Source organism: Schistocerca piceifrons, chromosome 2 (genome assembly GCF_021461385.2).
Source record: "Schistocerca piceifrons isolate TAMUIC-IGC-003096 chromosome 2, iqSchPice1.1, whole genome shotgun sequence".
NCBI classification, from domain to species: domain Eukaryota; kingdom Metazoa; phylum Arthropoda; class Insecta; order Orthoptera; family Acrididae; genus Schistocerca; species Schistocerca piceifrons.
Window position 1 is genome coordinate 540,561,662 of NC_060139.1, and position 17,760 is coordinate 540,579,421.

The window sequence follows — 17,760 nt, forward strand, 5'->3', positions numbered from 1 at the left end:
ACGTTAGGCGGGTGATGGAGCCCCTTAGGGAAATAGTGTACAGGGCTGGAAAGAAATCCAACGTGCACTTGGTTTGTCTGCCGGGGGGCCTCATCCAAGATGTGGAGGCGGCCGTGCCTACGGCTATCGAGCGTACGGCGTGTAGTCGTCTGCAAGTAGTTGCTCACGTCGGCACCAACGATGCCTGTCGCTTGGGTTCTGAGGCGATCCTCAGTTCGTAAAGGAGGCTGGCGGATTTGGTGAAGACCGCTGGCCTCGCACGCGGGTTGCAAGCAGAGCTCTCTATTTGAAGCATCGTGCCCAGAGCGGATCGGGGTCCTTTGGTTTGGACCCGAGTGGAGGGTCTCAACCAGAGGCTTCGTCGACTCTGTGACGGCCTTGGCTGCAGATTTCTTGACTAGCGCTATTGGGTGGGGAATTGTAGGACGCCACTAGATAGGTCAGGGGTGCACTACACAAAGGAAGCGGCTACTCGGGTAGCAGAGTACTTGTGGCGTGCACACGGGGGTTTTTTAGGCTAGGCAGTAGTGCGAGGTGTCCTGATGAACACTCACCAGTCGACGTGCAGTCAGGGAAATCAGGACGCGCTCAGTGTAAAGACACTTCAGCTATCAAGATATTAGCAGTAAATTTTCAGAGTGTTCGGAATAAAGTTCCTGAATTTATTGCCCTCCAGGAAGCGTGTAGCGCGCAAATTATTCTCAGGACTGAGACCTGGTTGAACCCTGAGATAGGAAGTTCTGAAATATTTAGTGAGGGTTGGAACGTGTATCGGAAAGACAGATTAGACACCGTAGGAGGTGGTGTCTTCATTGCTGTTGACAAAAATATTGTGTCTACTGAGGTCAAAGTAGAGTGAGATTGTGAAGTTATCTGGACACGTTTAACAGGGCTAGGGGAAATAAAGTTAATTGTGGGGTGTTATTACCGGCCACCAGGTTCCACCGTGACAGTTCTAGAATCATTCAAAGGGAGTCTACATTCTGTATCGCAGAAGTACCTAGATGATGCTATATTAGTAGGAGGCGACTGCAACCTACCTAGTATAGACTGGGATGTCTATGGATTCATTACAGGTGGTACAGACAAGCCGTCGTGTGAGTTACTTTTGAACACATTATCCGAAAAGTGTCTTGAGCAGCTAAATCGACAGCCAACGCGTAATGGAAATATATTAGATCTGGTAGTCACGAACGGACCAGACCTCATCGACGGTGTCAGTATTGGGACAGGGATTAGTGATCATGATGATGTCATTACGAGTATGGTTACGAAAGTTAGAAAGTCGGTCAACAAGGCTAGGACAGTATTCTTACTAGAAAGAGCAGATAAGCAGTTGTTAGCATCCCACGTAGTAAATGAATCGACTTCATTTACTTCTGGTACGATGGACGTGGAAGAATTATGTGCAAATTTTAAACACATTGTAAATCACGCATTGAACAAGTATGTGCCGTAAAAGTGGGTTACGGACGGATAAGACCCACCGTGGTTTAACAGCGCAATTCGGAGAATGCTCAGGAAGCAAAGGCAGTTGCACTCGCGGTACACGAAAGACCGGAGAACGAGGACAGGCAAAAGTTAGTAGAGATTCGTGTTGCTCCAAAAAGAGCGATGCGCGAAGCATTCAACCACTACCACCGTCATACCTTAGCAAAGGATCTTGCTGAAAACCCAAGGAAATTCTGGTCTTACGTAAAATCGGTAAGCAGGTCGAAGGCTTCCATCCAGTCACTCACTGATCAGTCTGGCCTGGCAACGGAAGACAGCAAAACGAAAGCTGAAATTTTAAATTTAGCATTTGAGAAATCTTTCACGCAGGAGGATCGTACAAACATACCGCCGTTTGAGTCTCGTACAGATTCCCGTATGAAGTACATAGTGATAGACATCCCTGGGGTTGTGAAGCAGCTGAATGGGTTGAAAATAAATAAATCGCCAGGTCCTGATGGGATTCCAATTCGGTTTTACAGGGAGTACTCTACTGCATTGGCTCCTTACTTAGCTTGCATTTATCGCGAATCTCTTGCCCAACGCAAAGTCCTGAGCGACTGGAAAAAAGCACAGGTGACGCCTGTACATAAGAAGGGTAGAAGGACGGATCCTCAAAATTACAGACCAATAAATATCCTTAACATCGGTTTGCTGCAAGATTCTCGAACATATTCTCAGTTCGAATATAATGAATTTCTTTGAGACAGAGAAGTTGCTGTCCATGCGTCAGCACGGCTTTAGAAAGCATCGCTCCTGCGAAACGCAACTCGCCCTTTTTTCACATGATATCTTGCGAACCATGGATGAAGGGTATCAGACGGATGCCATATTCCTTGACTTCCGGAAAGCGTTTGACTCGGTGCCCCACTGCAGACTCCTAACTAAAGTACGAGCATATGGGATTGGTTCCCAAGTATGTGAGTGGCTCGAAGACTTCTTCAGTAATAGAACCCAGTACGTTGTCCTCGATGGTGAGTGTTCATCGGAGATGAGGGTATCATCTGGAGTGCCCCAGGGAAGTGTGGTAGGTCCGCTGACGATCTTTTGGATAGGGTGGATAGCAATGTGCGGCTGTTTGCTGATGATGCTGTGGTGTACGGGAAGGTGTCGTCGTTAAGTGACTGTAGGAGGATACAAGATGACTTGGACAGGACTTGTGACTGGTGTAAAGAATGGCAGCTAACTCTAAATATAGATAAATGTAAATTAATGCAGATGAATAGGAAAAAGAATCCTGTAATGTTTGAATACTCCATTAGTAGTATAGCGCTTGACACAGTCACGTCGATTAAATATTTGGGCGTAACATTGCAGAGCGATAAGAAGTGGGACAAGCATGTAATGGCAGTTGTGGGGAAGGCGGATAGTCGTCTTCGGTTCATTGGTAGAATTTTGGGCAGATGTGGTTCATCTGTAAAGGAGACCGCTTATAAAACACTAATACGACCTATTCTTGAGTACTGCTCGAGCGTTTGGGATCCCTATCAGGTCGGATTGAGGGAGGACATGGAAGCAATTCAGAGGCGGGCTGCTAGATTTGTTACTGGTAGGTTTGATCATCACGCGAGTGTTACGGAAATGCTTCAAGAACTCGGGCGGGAGTCTCTAGAGGAAAGGAGGCGTTCTTTTCGTGAATCGCTACTGTGTAAATTTAGAGAACCAGCATTTGAGGCTGACTGCTGTACAGTTTTACTGCCGCCAACTTACATTTCGCGGAAAGACCACAAAGATAAGAGAGATTGGGGCTCGTACAGAGGCATATAGGCAATCATTTTTCCCTCGTTCTGTTTGGGAGTGGAACAAGGAGAGAAGATGGTAGTCGTGGTACGAGGTACCCTCCGCCACGCAACGTATGGTGGATTGCGGAGTATGTATGTAGATGTAGATGTAGATCTGCATGGCAGATCGGATCTGGTAGTCTTCAATAAAATTGTGACACAAATGACTTTTTTTATTTATTAATGAAAATGGGAGCACAGATACAATGACGTGGAATCAGTAATGTAATGTCACCGAATTAAAGGGTCAGCGTGTAACCGTATTTACACTGTGAAAAGTATCTTTTTTGTAAAGCAGCTGCCACGTTCCACACCATGGCCACAGATCGTGTATATAGTGGTGTCCCTGGTGCATCGGCGGTTGCAACGGATGGCCTGGTGCGGTCAGCGACTGTTGGCCGGCGGTTTTGGACAAGTGCCCTGCCCTGGTCGCTGTGGCCGCATCCGAGGTCCCTGTGGCGGCTCCAAAGGCAGGTGACGCCCTCAAAACCAGCGTGCTGTTTTGCTACGTGCTCGTAACATGCATCGGGAACAAAGTGAAAACGCATGCACAGCGTGGGTGACATGAACCACCTCTTTGACAAGAACTATATTGCACCCACCAACGTACTACATGTTCAGTGATGAGTGAGAAAGCTTTCCTGGCTGGAAAAATTAAATACGAAGTATGGAAGTATGATTGCATCTTCTTTAAATGAACAAATGACTAAGGCACTGTGTGGTCCCAACACTGCGCAGTGTGAGTCAAAATCAAGTACAAGCGGTCCAAACATTATGTTTCTATGAACTAACAGAAGTAATCAATGTACTAAATGTCTGTAGAAATCAAATTTCCAATAAATAAGCTTCCGTTGTAGATATAAGAATATACAGCCTACAGCTGCAGGTTAACTTTATCGTTTACCTAGGTTTCAACGTTAGTAATAACGTCTTCTTCAGAACCTGCAACAAGTTAATATTATAATGCGCTAGTAAATTGTATTAGATATGGTCATCCTACAGGATGCAACGTGTAGTACTTACATAAAATATTATTTAAATGTTTGCCTAAAACAGGCCATGTCCTAAGTCAACTTTGTAAAACTTGATGCATAACCATAAGGTTTTGTCACTTCTATAAAACAAGCTGTAGCAAATTCACTTTAAGCCCGTTGTATGGGCCTCGTCGTGTGACTAGAGACTGAGGACCGCGAGGGCTTCGCGGTCTGCCTCACAGAGGGCGGCGTGCATGCGCGAGACATACAGAATCAAACTTATTACGCACACGTCAGATAACCTTTTTGCTATGAATTAAGTTTTATATTTTACTATTGTAAGTTAATTACAGTACAGATTTGTTGGTCAGTTTATAAGGCTCTGTAGTAGAATGTAAAACTGACTAACAAATCTGTACTGCAATTAACTTACAATAGTAAAATATAAAACTTAATTCATAGCAAAAAGGTTATCTGACGCGTGCGTAATAAGAGTTTGGTTCTATACGTCTCGCGCATGCACGCCGCCCTCTGTGAGGCAGACCGCGAAGCCCTCGCGGTCCGCAGTCTCTAGTCACACGACGAGGCCCATACAACGGGCTTAAAGTGAATTTGCTACAGCTTGTTTTATATAAGTGACAAAACCTTATGGTTATGCATCAAGTTTTACAAAGTTGACTTAGGACATGGCCTGTTTTAGGCAAACATTTAAATAATATTTTATGTAAGTACTACACGTTGCATCCTGTAGGATGACCATATCCAATACAATTTACTAGCGCATTATAATATTAACTTGTTGCAGGTTCTGAAGAAGACGTTATTACTAACGTTGAAACCTAGGTAAACGATAAAGTTAACCTGCAGCTGTAGGCTGTATATTCTTAAAAAAAATATCAGTTGCTGTCGCTGCATGAAAATGTTAAAAATCATGAAATTCCGTTGTTGAATCCACTATAGATACAGTTTACACTAGGTAAATCCGTGAGACAAAAAAAGACAGTACTTTTGGAAACTGACCCATAAAGTCATACAGCTAAAACAGTTAATGACATGAAATTGTGATAGAATTTAATCTTTGAACTATTGCGTCATTGATGGGGTCTTCTAGCACAATGTATAAAATCTCATTTGTCATGGAGGCAAAAAATTGAAATATACTGCGATATTGCAGTGCCTGTGTTGCTCGGAACTACGATGCAATATTGTTTCCGACAGCCAGCCGATGTGGCCCAGCGGTTCTGGGCGCTTCAGTTTGGAACCGCGTGACCGCTACGGTCGCAAGTTCGAATCCTGCCTCGGGCATGGATGTGTGTGATGTCCTTAGGTTAGTTAGGTTTAAGTAGTTCTAAGTTCTAGGGGACTAATGACCATAGATGTTAAGTCCCATAGTGCTCAGAGCCATTTGAGCCATTTTGTTTCCGACATGGAACCATGGCTCTAAACACTATTGGACTTAACATCTGAGGTCATCAGTGCTCTTTTCCGACATGCAACTGAGAACATATTTCACGTATGAAATTTACAATGCTCGAACAGAACTGCGAAGTAGTTGTGGCTAAGTGTCGTCGCTAAGTACGAGTTTCATTTCGACCTTCCGTGTATGAGTATTGCAGAATCGAAAACCAGGACCAAGAGAAAGAAATGTAGTATGTTACGTAGGAACTGACGTGGTTCTTGCTTTCGTGAACAATGCTGTATATTGCTTGTTAACAATTCGACGTCATAAAACTATGTTTGCGTGATTACATACCGTGTTAGGTGGAAACTGTGAAAAAGAAGGAATCATTACAAAAGCATATGAAGAGAAAGCAACGCCAGCATTTTGGAAAGTGAGAAAGGGAAACAACGTCGACAACTATTTACAGATGCTTTGGAAATGAAGGGTACAGTAAAGTGCAATGTGGAATGAGCAGAGGGAGCTCGAAAGCCTGGTAGTCAGAAAGGCAAGCGGTGTAAAGCAGAACAGATGGTTTGCGCACCAATCTCATTTGACAGTTATACTAGGCACTGAATTTACATAATCGACGGATAACGTCGAATGACAGTGCGTATAAAGAGATAATAACGGGTCAAAGGCATTATAAGCAAGGGTTAATACGATATATGGAGAGGGCAAGTTTTGATATAAAATCGATGAAAATAACATCAACATTAACACATACGTTGTAAGAAAGGAGAGACCAGAGCCCTGACCATCAGTCAGTGAAAATTCTGAATTATTGGAGCCTGCAAGCTGTGTTCCAGACCAGAATTCACGCTTTTTCTTTCTGTAAAAGGAAACGAATGAACTGGCCCACAAGACTTTCCAAAAGTAGACAACTCGGTGATTTATCAAGCACAGCAGTCGTAACTGTATCACCGTAAGCAAACAGTGATAAATTGATACAAATATATAAAAGGCATCTTGTTGGTAGAATTAATTATTATGCAGGGTGATACAAAACGAATGGGATAAAAAAAGTATGCCTGTGGCAACAGTAATGACTTCATTTCAGAAGTACACATATACACTGAAAGGTTAACTCACACAGTTTACGTTGGCAGCTATTAAACAATAGAAAGTCCCTGTTGTTGTTTATCGTTGGCGTTAGTATTCAAAATGGTGGCACCCGCTATAGAACAGGAGTATTGTGTAACAGAATACGCAAAAACATCATCAATAATTGCTGTTCAAAGACATTCTTGGACTAAGTTTGGATAAGTGGCACCATGATGTCAGAACATTGCTAAATGAGCAAAACGAGGAGACACGATGCATATGCAAGAAGAAAATCGCAGGACGGTCGTCCTACGAGAATGAAGTGGTGGAACCATTAGTAAAATCTACGAAGGAAGTCACAGAGAATCCAGCAGAGACGTGAATGTGTTGCAATCAGCAGTGTGGCTTGTGTTTCACATGCGCCTGCAGTTCAAGGCTTGCAAATTCCGAATGTTGCAGTCCCTAAAACCAAGCCGATAAACGGAAACAATTAGGCTATGTGTTGATTTCAAGCACGGATATATTTGGATGGTTTCCCAGATAGACTTGTGATCTCTCACGAAACCACATTTCACCTACAGAATGTCAAATCAAACACCTCGCAGCTGTGTAAATTTCTAAATTATCTTATTGGGCTACCAGTTTTGGCGATATTTTACGCCACCTTGAGGCACCTTGGCCGGTTTTTTGGAAGATTCTCACCTTTGTCCTAGTCAAAATAGAGGCCAGCAGTCAATGCCTGGTATACGTACTTTTTGAGACATCGGTCACTTCAAACATCAACTGCAGAAAGATGGACATAGAGACACATTTCACTTAAGTATTTTGACTAGTTTGATGCCTGCCACGAGCTTCTGTCCTGTACCAACATCTTCATCTCAGAGTATCACTTGCAACCTACGTCCTCAGTTATTTACTGGAAGTATTCCTATCTCTGTCTTCCTCTACAGTTTTTACACTGTACAGTCCCTTCTACTGCAGTAGAAGTTATTCCTTGATGTCAAGAGACGTTCTGTCGCCTTGTCCCTCCTTTTTGTCAGTATTTCCCATGTATTCGTTTCCTCGCCGATTCTACGGAGAAGCTCCTCATTAATTACGTTACCTGTCGACCAACTTTTCAACATTTGTACTTAGCAACACATCTCAAATGTTTCGATTCTCCTCTGTTCCAGATTTCCCATAGCCCATGTTACACCACCATACAATTCTGTGCTCCAAACGTACGTTCTCAGTAATTATTTCCTCAAATTAAGGCCTATGTTTGATACTAGTAGATTTTCCTTGGGCAGGAAAGCCCTTTTTGCCAGTGCTAGTCTGCATTTGATGTCCTCCTTGCTCCGTCTGTCGTTGGTTATTTTGCTGCCTAGGTAGCAGAATTCCTTAACTCCATCTTCTTCGTGACCATCAATACTGATGTCAAGTTTCTCACTGTTCTCATTTCTGCTGCTTCTCATTACCTTCGTGTTTCTTCGATTTACTCTCAATCCATATTTCGCATTCATTAGGCTGTTCATTCCATACAGCATATCACGTAATTCTTCTTCATTTTCAATGTGAACAGCAATGTAAAGAGCGATTCGTATCATTGATATCCTTTCACCACGAATTTTGATTCCACTCCTGCAGCTTTCTTTTATTTCCGTCATTGCTTCTTCCACACTGAATATTAGGAAAGAAAACATCCGTGTCTTAGGCCTTATTTAATCCGAGCACTTTGTGCTTGGTTTCCCGCTCTTCTTGTTCCCTCTTTGTCCCTGTACATGTTGCATATTACCCATCTTTTCCTATAGCTTACCCCTATTTTTCTAAGTATTTCGAACATCTTGCACCAGTTTACACTGTCGAACTCTTTTTTCAGGTCGAGAAATCCTATGAACTTGTCTTGATGCTTTTTCTGTCTTACTTCCGTATTCAGTCGCATCGTCAGAACTGCTCCTCTGGTACCTTTACCTTTCCTAAAACCAGACTGATCATCTAATAGAACCTCAAGTTCTCTTATCCATTCTTCTGATACTGTTCTTATCAGCAATTTGGATACAAGAGCTGTTAAGCTGATTGTGGATAATTCTCACACTTGCGGGCTCTTGAAGTCCTGAGAATTGAGTGGATGACATCTTTCCGAAAGTCTGATAGTTAACGCCAGTCTCATACATTCTACACACCAACGTGAATAATCGTTTTGTTGCCACTTCCCCCCAATGATATTAGAAATTCTGATCGAATGTTATCTATACTGCCGGCCGGGGTCGCCGAGCGGTTCTAGGCGCTACAGTCTGGAACCGCGCGACCGCTACGGCCGCAGGTTCGAATCCTGCCTCGGGCATGGATGTGTTACCATGTTCAGATTTCTAACAATTTCACCAAAAAACATGCATTGCACATAAAATATTCAGGTTTTGAGACTGCAGCTCACGCATACCCTGGCCCATGATTGAATGTTTGAAGTAATTGACATCATAAAATCAGTTATGAAATACTGAAAGGTTCTATTACCTTCTATACTCAAATCGTAAAGTACGGTATCCAAGAGGTGGACTGCCTGTCTACGTTCCAGCTGTAGGAACAACCCAGTAATTTATGCAGATCACACTTGAATATACACATACACTACTGGCCATTAAAATTGCTACACCACGAAGATGACGTGCTACAGACTCAAAATTTAACCGTCAGGAAGAAGATGCTGTGATATGCAGATGATTGGCGTTTCAGAGCATTCACACTAGGTTGGCGCCGGTGGCGACACCTACAACGACCTGACATGAGGAAAGTTTCCAACCGATTTCTCAAACACAAACAGCAGTTGACCGGCATTGCCTGATGAAACGTTGTTATGATGCCTCGTGTAAGGAGGAGAAATGCGTACCAACACGTTTCCGACTTTGATAAAGAACGGATTGTAGCCTATCGCGATTGCGGTTTATCGTATCGCGACATTGCTGCTCGCATTGGTTGAGATCCAATGACTGTTAGCAGAATATGGAATCGATGGGTTCAGGAGGGTAATACGGAACGCCGTGCTGGATCCCAACGGCCTCGTATCACTAGCAGTCGAGATGACAGCCATCTTATCCGCATGGCTGTAAAGGATCGTGCAGCCACGTCTCGATCCCTGAGTCAACAGATGGGGACGTTTGCAAAACAACAACCATCTGCACGAACAGTTCGACGACGTTTGCAACAGCATGGACTATCAGCTCAGAGACCATGGCTGCGGTTACCCTTGACGCTGCATCAGAGACAGGAGAGCCTGCGATGGTGTACTCAACGACGAACCTGGGTGCACGAAAGGCAAAACGTCATTTTTTCGGATGAAACTAGGTTCTGTTTACAGCATCATGATGGTCGCATCCGTGTTTGGCGACATCGCGGTGAACGCACATTGGAAGCGTGTATTCATCATCGCCATACTGGCGTATCACCCGGCGTGATGGTATAGGGTGCCATTGGTTACACGTCTCGGCCACCTCTTGTTCGCATTTACGGCACTTTGAACAGTGGACGTTACATTTCAGATGTGTTACGACCCGTGGTTCTACCCTTCATTCGATCCCTGCGAAACCCTACATTTCAGCAGGATAATGCACGACCGCACGTTGCAGGTCCTGTACTCGCCTTTCTGGATACAGGAAATGTTCGACTGCTGCCCTGTCCAGCACATTCTCCAGATCTCTCACCAATTGAAAACGTCTGGTCAATGGTGGCCGAGCGACTGGCTCGTCACAATACGCCAGTCACTACTCTTGATGAACTATGGTATCGTGTTGAAGCTGCATGGGCAGCTGTACCTGTACACGCCATCCAAGCTCTGTTTGACTCAATGCCCAGGCGTATCAAGGCCGTTATTACGGCCAGAAGTGGTTGTTCTGGGTACTGATTTCTCAGGATCTATGTACCCAAATTGCGTGAAAATGTAATCACATGTCAGTCCTGGTATAATATATTTGTCCAATGAATACCCGTTTGTCATCTGCATTTCTTCTTGGTGTAGCAATTTTAATGGCCAGTAGTGTAATAGGAGAATTGAAACAAAGTTTCTCTAAAACTTAGTTAGCTTAAGAGAAATTTTAATGATAATTTTTTTGCAGGTGTAAAGAAGACAACATACATGTTAACCGATCAAAATTCACATGCGACGTCTATCTGAAACCAGAAGAATCTAAAACTAGTCGAATCTAATAAAATCTTGGGTGCTGCAACCGAGAGTGACTCATCATGGGAGAGTCATATTAATAAAGTTATTTGAAAATAAGCTGCAGCATATTCGTAACCTAGAAAATGCAGCGGTTAATAAACGTTGCTGTACTTTCAACAATGTGCTGTGGCACAGCAGAATAATTTAGCGGATACAGGTTAGAACCACAGCACAAGAAGCAATGGAAACGAGTCAGACCGGAACCGATGTAACGCCGTTACAATCGGGGGACTGTGTGCAAGAACTGCCGCTACTATGCCAGGCAACTGGACAGATGGAGAAGCAGAGCTGGAATATCAATAATGCAACAGAAAAGCAGAGCCACTGCAGCACTGATGGCCTGATTGCTTCACATCCGAGCCATGACTTTGTTTTGGCTTAAATGATAGAAACCGAAGCTGTAACAAAACAAGGACGGTCCCGTCCGTATAAATACTTATCATTTTTTGTTAAAGATGCCACATTCTGCCAGCCACCAGTCGCGAGGAGGGACCTCCGACGGTCTACGGGTCTAGAAGTATCTACCAGTCACCATCTCTGGACTCTGCCGCTGATAGATGCGCCCCTGCTGCTGGCGCCCAGTCCAGTGCTGTGGACTTAGCACCCTCCAACAAGCGGGCCACCTGAAGGCCTGCTTCAGCTGCTGCTGATCCCGAGGCCGAGCAGCCGTTCGACTGCCATCGCCTCTGTACGTTTTCTCCCTGCCTCTGCTCATGTGGGCAGACACCGTTGCTGCTACGGGCCATCTCATCCACCCTGGCTCAACGATGTGATTCTGCGCACCTTTGCGCGCTACGTCCTGGGCTGCCAATCATCTCTAGACTGCATTATGATTAGCCGTCCGCTGCTGTGGCGGGCGTCCTTGCAGAACCGCTTCCATCATCACCACCAGCTTCTCGACACTGCCAGCAGTCAGACCGCCCTCTGACAGCCACTCCTCCTCCCACACCATACCCAGTTTATATACCGGGGGTAGTGGGGGGCGAGGGTCGTTCGCTTCTGTGAGTATCATCACAGCTCTTGTAGCTTTTTTTTTTTTGGTCATCAGTCTACTGACTGGTTTGATGCGGCCCCCCACGAATTCCTTTCCTGTGCTAACCTCTTCATCTCAGAGTAGCACTTCCAACCTACGTCCTCAATTATTTGCTTGACGTATTCCAATCTCTGTCTTCCTCTACAGTTTTTGCCCTCTACAGCTCCCTCTAGTACCAAGGAAGTCATTCCCTCATGTCTTAGCAGATGTCCTATCATCCTGTCCCTTCTCCTTATCAGTGTTTTCCACATATTCCTTTCCTCTCCGATTCTGCGTAGAACCTCCTCATTCCTTACCTTATCAGTCCACCTAATTTTCAACATTCGTCTACAGCAACACATCTCAAATGCTTCGATTCTCTTCTATTCCGGTTTTCCCACAGTCCATGTTTCACTACCATACAATGCTGTACTCCAGGCGTACATCCTCAGAAATTTCTTCCTCAAATTAAGGCTGGTGTTTGATATTAGTAGACTCCTCTTGGCCAGAAATGCCTTTTTTGCCATAGCGAATCTGCTTTTGATGTCCTCCTTGCTCCGTCCGTCATTGGTTATTTCCCTGCCTAGGTAGCAGAATTCCTTAACTTCATTGACTTCGTGACCATCAATCCTGATGTTAAGTTACTCGCTGTTCTCATTTCTACTACTTCTCATTACCTTCATCTTTCTCCGATTTACTCTCAAACCATACTGTGTACTCATTAGACTGTTCATTCCGTTCAGCATATCATTTAATTCTTCTTCACTTTCACTCAGGATAGCAATGTCATCAGCGAATCGTATCATTGATATCCTTTCACCTTGTATTTTAATTCCACTCCTGAACCTCTCTTTTATTTCCATCATTGCTTCCTCGATGTACAGATTGAAGACTAAGGGCGAAAGGCTACAGCCTTGTCTTACACCCTTCTTAATACGAGCACTTCGTTCTTTATCGTCCACTCTTATTATTCCCTCTTGGTTGTTGTACATATTGTATATGACCCGTCTCTCCCTATAGCTTACCCCTACTTTTTTCAGAATCTCGAACAGCTTGCACCATTTTATATTGTCGAACGCTTTTTCCAAGCCGACAAATCCTATGAAAGTGTCTTGATTTTTCTTTAGCCTTGTCTCCATTATTAGCCGTAACGTCAGAATTGCCTCTCTCGTCCCTTTACTTTTCCTAAAGCCAAACTGATCGTCACCTAGCGCATTCTCAATTTTCTTTTCCATTCTTCTGTATATTATTCTTGTAAGCAGCTTCGATGCATGAGCTGTTAAGCTGATTGTGCGATAATTCTCGCACTTGTCAGCTCTTGCCGTCTTCGGAATTGTGTGGATGATGCTTTTCCGAAAGTCAGATGGTATATCGCCAGACTCATATATTCTACACACCAACGTGAATAGTCTTTTTGTTGCCACTTCCCCCAATGATTTTAGAAATTCTGATGGAATGTTATCTATCCCTTCTGCCTTATTTGACCGTAAGTCCTCCAAAGCTCTTTTAAATTCCGATTCTAATACTGGATCAACTATCTCTTCTAAATCGACTCCTGTTTCTTATTCTATCACATCAGCATAGCTAATGAACGATAAATGCATGTTTCAACAACGATGTTTTTACGACAACATGCGGAGCAACTACCAGGCATCCACTCTACCGCTACCCCATCCAGAGTGATGAACTACTCGCCTCGTGACTTCTGCCAACGTATTTCCATTTCCACAACCAACCATAGCGGACTACCATCGCGGCGTCTCAAGTGTTACTGTCAAATCGAGTTCCTCTTATGATACTGCTTTATAATAAGTCTCTGAATGTCCATCTTTTCAGAGATGGTTGCGGTACTCGGCTGTTCCATACAGGATATCAAATCAAATACCTATTTTATTTGGCTACCACTTTCGAAGATTTACTACGCCATCTTCAACCCCTGACCGACGTGTAGAAGGATTCCACATCAGCTCTGGTCAAACAGGTGCCAGCAATACTGATATTGGTAGATTTCTGCTTGCTATACCGATCGGCAGATGATGATTGAAATGATCGCTGTAGGAAGATTCCACCCCGGTTCTGGTCAAACAGGGGCCAACAATACCTGCTTGCCATAGCAATCGGCAGATGATGATTTGAGTGATCGCTACAGCAACGCCACGTACATCGCGACAGAGACGCGACTGCGCGGACCTTCTGGAGAAGAGGGGGCGGGAATGGAGTCTTGTCTTGGAGAGCGAGCGAGAAACAAGCAGCGGGCAGATACCAATAAACAACCACTAGATCTGACTGCATGCCGTGGCTGCCGTAGTGGGACTGCGACAACAAGAAAGGGTGCGATGACCGGGTTCATGGATACGGCGATACTGGGCGCAGTTTGCTTCAGGGCTCTCTGGCTGGTCATTTCCGAAGCAGAACGAGGAGACCCAAACAAACTGGTACACCTGCCTAATAACGTGTAGAGCTCCGCGAGCACGCAGAAGTGTCGCAACACGGCGTGGCATGGCATCGACTAATCTCTGAAGTAGTGCTGGAGGGAACTGATACCATAAATCCTGCACAGGTATCCATAAATCCGTAAGACTGCGAGGGACTGGAGATCTCTTCTGAACATCACGTTACAAGGCATCAACGATGCGCTCAATTGTGTTCATATCTGTGGAGTTTGGTGGCCAGCGGAAGTGTTTAAACTCAGAAGAGTATTCCTGGAGCCACTCTGCAACAATTCTGGACGTGTGGGGTGTCGCAATATCCTGCTTGAATTGCCCAAGTCCGTCGGAATGCACAATGGACATGAATGGATGCAGGTGATCAGACAGGATGTTTACATACGTGTCACCTGTCAGGGTCGTATCTAGACGTGTCAGGGGTCCCATATCACTCCAATTACACGGGCCCTACACCATTACAGAACCTTCACCAGCTTGAAAAGTCCCAGGCTGACACGCAGGGTCCATGGATCCATGAGGTTAACTCCATACCCGTACACGTCCATCCACTCGATGCAATTTGAGACGAGACTCGTCCTACCAGGCAACATGTTTCCAGTCATCGACAGTCCAACATCGGTGCTGACGGGCCTAAGCGAGGCGTAAAGCTTTTTTCGTGCAGTCATCAAGGATTCAAGAGTGGGCCTTCCGCTCCGAAAGCCCATATGATGATATAATTGCTTAGGCTTCCGCGGCCAGAGTCAGTCGACATAAAAGTTTTCTGGGTATGGTACCGCGTCATAATGTGTAAAACTACTGCTGCTGGAGTAAAACTAACGTTTCGACCACAGTTGCAGCGGCCTTCTTCTGGGTCTACTGGTTACCAGAAGAAGGCCGCTGCAACCGTGGCCGGAACGTTGGCTTTTCTCCAGCAGCAGTAGTTTTACACATTATGACGCGGTACCATACCCAGAAAACTTGTATGTCGACATACCGATGATGTTTCGTTGAATGGTTCGCATGCTGACACTTTTGATAGCCCAGCATTGAAATCTGCAGCATTTGGCGGAAGGGTTGCACTTCTGTCATGTTGAACAATTCTCTTAAGTCATCTTTAGTCCAGTTCTTGCAGGATCTTTCTCGGGCCGCAGCGATGTCGGAGATTTGATGTTTTACCGGATTCCTGATATTCACGGTTCAATTGTGAAATGGTCGTACGGGAAAATACTACCTCGGAGATGCTGTGATCCATCGCTCGTGCACCGACTATAACGCCACGTTCAAACTCACTTAAATCCTGATAACCTGCCATTGTAGCAACAGTAACCGATCTAACAACTGCACCAGACACTTGTTGTCTTAATTAGGCGTTGCCGACCTCAGTGCCGTATTCTGTCTGTTTACATTATCTCTGTATCTAAACACGCATGCCTATACCAGTTTATTTGGCGCTTCAGTGTATTACCAGAAGGCGCTATGTGAGTCGGGTTCGCATCTCTGGATTCCTTATATATATATTGTTAAAGTTGTCAGATGTCTGACTGGTTGGTCACTTGCAGTTTGACGTCATTTCAGCTTCATTTATGTTCAATTATTCAAAATGACAGTCGCATTATTTATTTTGCCGCCAACCGATTTCAACCCACTATGTGGTCATCTTCAGGGAAATTTACGGTTGGTAACTATCACAGGGTGCACAGGCAGGGTGACGACTCCAGCGAGCGACCAAATGGTGTAAATTGTCCTGAAGATGACCCCATCGCGGGTTGAAACCGGTTGGCGGCAAAATAAATAATGCGATTGTGACTGTCATTTTGAATAATTGATTATAAGTAAACCAATCGCTGTTATCTCCACACAACTATGTTGTCTAAAATTTAAAAATTCGTTTATGTTTCTGTAACCTGCCCGCTCCTTATTTAGTTTGTATTTCCTTCTAAGACTTTAAGTAAATTTGCCCCCTTTCTTTAATGGTCTTAGTGACCGATAAAAGTTACTGATAACTTCTGAGAAAGTGAGTGAAATGAATTAATCCCATTCAGAGCACTTACTTTTAATTTACTTTAATTGCGAAGCAGCACTGGTGTTTCATGTACTGTATGTTTCATCGTAAGTGGTTTTTACACTATTCCTTGCTCATCTTATTGTTTTTGTAATTTTTTCTATTCATACGCTATAGGGCTGATTCTATATTCCACGTTGTACTAGTTCTTCCTCTGGAAGATGAAACTGCCTTAAAATATGTTTAAAATTGTACTGTATATATGAGCGATTAAATGGTGAGGGCTTGTTTTAATAAAACAAAAATAATTTTAGCAAGCGACAAGAACCACTCACAGCTCAGCTCAGTCCTATCACTCCCTCTAGCAGTAAACATCCAGTCATAGAAAAGCTTCGTGCTCTCTGTAGCTGGCGTCGTTCTGCAGTTTTGGCGTGTGAAGACGATCGATCGTATATCGATGAGGCGAGTTTTCACCATAGAAGGCGCTCGGAGTAACACGCAGACTTGCAACAGACGCGAATGTGCCCAATTAAATGTATTTACAGTGACAAGCGTGTGAACCGTGTATGTGCAGCAGTAATCACTTGAAGATGCCCAGAAGACTCAATAACGAAATATCATGGCAGCAACTTGCTGACATCTGGCAGTGCGGCGGAAGCTGAGGAGAGCGCACAAATGACTGTCTTACTGCTTCCATCTATTGCGGTGATCTCACGAGCAGTGGTGACCAAATTCTTTTTCTTTACACGTTTTTAGCTGTCCTGGATTGTTCAACAACGAAACAACTGATTGACAACTACGAACAGCACTTCGAATGGCAATACTTAAGATTGCACGAAATGCAAGCTGCGCAGCGACAATCGATCAGCCGTTTGAAATGCTGGTCTCTACGACAAATGCGCGTTGTTAAGCTACTGTAACAAACGGAAAACAAACTTGTCCGCCCACAGCTCAGAATGAAACTTTTGTGGTTGGCAAGAGAGCCAACACTGTGTACTAGAGGAGGCCGAAATGCACGCGTTTTAGCTAACGCAGGCTGGCGTGAGGTCTGGAACAGGACAAGGAAATTAGAATTTAGGAAAAACGGACGTAGCTGGTGGAATACTTAACTTTAATCCATTAATGATGAACGTCGGTCTTGACGGTACATGATTCACAATATCAATAGTAACTGAATATGGCGCCTTGCTAGGTTGTAGCAAATGACGTAGCTGAAGGCTATGCTAAACTATCGTCTCGGCAAATGAGAACGTAAGTAGGCAGTGAACCATCGCTAGCAAAGTCGGCTGTACAACTGGGGCGAGTGCTAGAAAGTCTCTCTAGACCTGCCGTGTGGCGGCGCTCGGTCTGCAATCACTGATAGTGGCGGCACGCGGATCCGACGTATACTAACCGAC